This window comes from Palaemon carinicauda, chromosome 31 (genome assembly GCF_036898095.1).
Source record: "Palaemon carinicauda isolate YSFRI2023 chromosome 31, ASM3689809v2, whole genome shotgun sequence".
In the NCBI taxonomy this organism is placed as follows: domain Eukaryota; kingdom Metazoa; phylum Arthropoda; class Malacostraca; order Decapoda; family Palaemonidae; genus Palaemon; species Palaemon carinicauda.
Window position 1 is genome coordinate 83772277 of NC_090755.1, and position 4591 is coordinate 83776867.

Consider the following 4591-nt stretch of genomic DNA (forward strand, 5'->3'; position numbering starts at 1 on the left):
CGGGCAAACAGTGATACCAGACCACAATAGTTAGTAAGAATGAGGGTTAATGACGTCAGAAGCGGGAAAACTACAGACAGTGATTTGGCATCATACAGTGTTGCCAGATTCCTGCCCTTAGTTTTCCCACCTCTGACGTCATCAACCCTCATTTAAACTAACTATTATGGCCTGGTATCACTGTTTGCCCGTCGGGCATGCTCGATCGTGTGGACAGGGCTTAAGGCATTGTAACTGGCCCGTGCCTCTGCCATTCATAGGCGACCTTTATAAAGGGTAATGTTACCATAATGTTTATTAATGTACTCATTGTTATTTGTGAACAGTATTCAAGAGCAAATGATGGGTTTAGCTGTAGTAAAGGCTGTTACTCCGGGAACAATAACTGTTTAATTTTATTTTTTTTCATAAAATGAAGCTACTGACATGTAATACAAACGATTTTTTTATTTATATTTATATTTATATCTTTTCTTTGTATATTTCAGATGTATTGTTTGGTTATATTTCTCTTTGATCTGAATTATTGATCAAGAGTATTTTTTTAAACGTAGAAATCGTCATTGAAATTTTTCTTTCCAAAATATCGACATTATTTTTGCACAATCATAATTTTAGATTTTACGTAGATTTTTTATACAAATATAACCATATGATTTATTGAAATTGTCTTACCAATTTCTCTCGCAACATGAAATATGTTCAAAAATATTTTTTTTTGGCATAATATAGTTATTCACTCAAATTGATGAATCATAATCTTCCAGTTTATGTTTATTACTTTATTTTAATGATTTCTGAGTTGTGATACTTCATCGTGGTGAAAGGGTTTGCGTATCGCCATGATCACCAAAGCTGTACTAGTCAGGGCTACCCATACTAGGTAGGTTTGCTGTGAGCGATCAGACGAAAATCTCCTATCCTCAACAATCCGCTGTGGCCAAACCCTAGACAGGACTAAGGACATGTCTGAGGCCTGTGTCCTGCAGTCTACTAGAAACGGTTGCATTTGTTATTGTTGTTGTTGAATTATTATATACAGTATATTAAACTTATTTTCGGAAACTAAAAATAATTAATTTTAATGTAATTTTTATTTATCCAATTAACTTTTCTTGTTGTCGTTAATCCAAGTAACTTTTCTTGTTGTTGTTAATCCAAGTAACTTTTCTTGTTGTTGTTGTTATTGGTGTTGTTGAATTATATACTGTATATTCCACTTATTTTCGGAAACTAAAGATAATTAATTTTAATGTAATTTTCATTTATCCGAGTAACTTTTCTTGTTGTTGTTATTGTTGTTGAATTATATACTGTATATTCAACTTATTTTCGGAAACAAAAAATAAGTCAGTTTAATGTCATATTTTCATTAATCCAATTAACCCTTCTTGTTGTGGAAATATATATTTAATCGATTTTAGAAAATTTTAACGGCATTTTTTCATTAAACCAAGTGACTGTTGTTTTTTTAACAGATTTTAGAGAATTTCAATGCCGTTGTTGTTGTTGTTGTTGTTTAACAGATTTTAGAGAATTTCAATGCCGTTGTTGTTGTTGTTTTTGTTTAACAGATTTTAGAGAATTTCAATGCCGTTGTTGTTGTTGTTGTTGTTTAACAGATTTTAGAGAATTTCAATGCCGTTGTTGTTGTTGTTGTTGTTTAACAGATTTTAGAGAATTTCAATGCCGTTGTTGTTGTTGTTGTTGTTTAACAGATTTTAGAGAATTTCAATGCCGTTGTTGTTGTTGTTGTTGTTTAACAGATTTTAGAGAATTTCAATGCCGTTGTTGTTGTTGTTGTTGTTTAACAGATTTTAGAAAATTTCAATGCCGTTGTTGTTGTTGTTTAACAGATTTTAGAGAATTTCAATGCCGTTGTTGTTGTTGTTTTTGTTTAACAGATTTTAGAGAATTTCAATGCCGTTGTTGTTGTTGTTGTTGTTTAACAGATTTTAGAGAATTTCAATGCCGTTGTTGTTGTTGTTGTTGTTTAACAGATTTTAGAGAATTTCAATGCCGTTGTTGTTGTTGTTGTTGTTTAACAGATTTTAGAAAATTTCAATGCCGTTGTTGTTGTTGTTGTTGTTTAACAGATTTTAGAAAATTTCAATGCCGTTGTTGTTGTTGTTGTTTAACAGATTTTAGAGAATTTCAATGCCGTTGTTGTTGTTGTTTAACAGATTTTAGAGAATTTCAATGCCGTTGTTGTTGTTGTTGTTGTTTAACAGATTTTAGAAAATTTCAATGCCGTTGTTGTTGTTGTTGTTGTTTAACAGATTTTAGAGAATTTCAATGCCGTTGTTGTTGTTGTTGTTGTTTAACAGATTTTAGAAAATTTCAATGCCGTTGTTGTTGTTGTTGTTGTTTAACAGATTTTAGAGAATTTCAATGCCGTTGTTGTTGTTGTTGTTGTTTAACAGATTTTAGAGAATTTCAATGCCGTTGTTGTTGTTGTTGTTGTTTAACAGATTTTAGAGAATTTCAATGCCGTTGTTGTTGTTGTTGTTGTTTAACAGATTTTAGAAAATTTCAATGCCGTTTAGTTGTTGTTGTTGTTGTTGTTGTGTTGTTGTTTAACAGATTTTAGAGAATTTCAATGCCGTTGTTGTTGTTGTTGTTGTTGTTGTTGTTTAACAGATTTAGAAAATTTCAATGCCGTTTAGTTGTTGTTGTTGTTGTTGTGTTGTTGTTTAACAGATTTTAGAAAATTTCAATGCCGTTTAGTTGTTGTTGTTGTTGTTGTTGTGTTGTTTAACAGATTTTAGAGAATTTCAATGCCGTTGTTGTTGTTGTTGTTTAACAGATTTTAGAGAATTTCAATGCCGTTGTTGTTGTTGAACAGATTTTAGAGAATATCAATGCCGTTGTTGTTGTTGAACAGATTTTATAGAATTTCAATGCCATTTTTTTCATTAATCCAATTAACTCCACGTCAAATTATTCACCCAAACTATTACCAACCGCACCAAAAAAAAAAAAAAAAAAAAAAAAAAAAAAAAAAAAAAAACATTTTCACCCAAATTTTTCCATCCCTCTAAAGCGAATCATCCACACAAATGGTTTTCCCCCCATTCAACACTCGCACCATAAAGAGGAAAAAAAAGCTTTCCCCATCGACCACAACCAGAGCTGGGAAAACGCTTGAAAAACTGTAACAGTGGCTTTGCGATTATAATCGCGGTATTAATGAATCAAGAGTCATTTGGACTAGCAAAAGCCATCGCCGGAAAAAAAAAAAAAGGGAAAAAAAAGTTTTTTGATGTTGGTTGGACCTTCAGCCTCATGTCGTACATTTGCACTTTGATTGGGATGGCTTTTAGGGGCCATTTGTATTTGTTTTTTTATATTTTATATATGTACACAAATATATATATATATATATATATATATAATATACATACACATACATTCATATACATAAATATACATATGCATATACCTATACATTATATATATATGTATATATATGTATATATATATATATATATATATACACAGATACATATATATATCTACCCATATACATACACATATATACATACATATACATACACATATATACATACATATACATACATACATATGTATGTAGGTAGTTCAACATTTGGGACTACTTATTTACTAAGCTTTCGGGAGTAACATTTACCATCACCCGAGCTAAAAACATGAACGTAAAACATAAATCAAAAGACTTAATTACGTTAAATCAGTGAAATTCAATTTAAGAGCCAAGATTCACAAGAAATGTATCAAAAACAAAATTTGAATTGAAATCAGAAAAAAAAACGCAGAACTCGGATCATATACATTGAAATTAAATGGATGCATTATTCTAAAGGAAAAACTTATACCGAAAAAAATACACATGGATAATCTGATAAAAACAATAGAAAGAATTCTCAAAACATAATGGACATGGAAAATCAAAATGACATGCAGAAATCACCTGAAGTACAAGAAAAAATTAGCAAGACTAAAACAGAAATCGCAGGACAAGCAAGCAACTTACCGTGTAAGGAAAATCCAAGACTAAAGTAAGAAAAGACAGGGAAGGTTACACAATAGTGTATAAGTGATTCGTTCGTTCGTTCGTTATAGATTGCCTAGCCATATACAAATATAAGTGCTGGTTAGATTTAAGTGGGGAAAGTCGTCGGGCAAAATGTAAAGAAACAGGTAGTTGAATGATTTAGAGTAGCGATTAGCTGTTCAAATGATAAGTGATTCAAGGGGAAGGTAGAGAATGGACTCTGTGGTCAACCTGCTAATTGATGTTTATAATATATCACTGATATTATTGCATATCTCATCTTTTTTTTTTACCGGTGTCAAAAGTGTAAGATCACTGTACCCTTATTGTAACTCTGTATATGGCTTTTGCTGAAATAAAGATTATTATTATTATTAGTAGTAGTAGTAGTATTATTATAATAACTATTGACTTAGAGACTTTACTGGAATGTTTGTTTTTATGAAAATTATAACTATGATGAAGTATTTGTGTAATTTTAGTCCTAGGAAATAGGTAGACAAGGTTTGTGTTAATTTACTTTGTATAATTCGAAATTATTTATGAAGAAACTGTTTT

The 4591-nt window shown here is 30.6% G+C and overlaps 1 protein-coding gene across 1 annotated transcript in view; it reads right to left on the reverse strand.

Annotated features, from left to right (window-relative positions):
• The window catches only part of LOC137624590 (uncharacterized), a 12875-nt gene extending 8735 nt beyond the window's left edge, over nucleotides 1–4140 (reverse strand). Inside the window, exon 1 of the mRNA XM_068355537.1 lies at nucleotides 4013–4140. The gene's annotated coding sequence lies outside the window, so the exon portion shown is untranslated. The remainder of the gene's footprint in view (nucleotides 1–4012) is intronic.
• Between the last annotated feature and the right edge of the window lie 451 nt (nucleotides 4141–4591).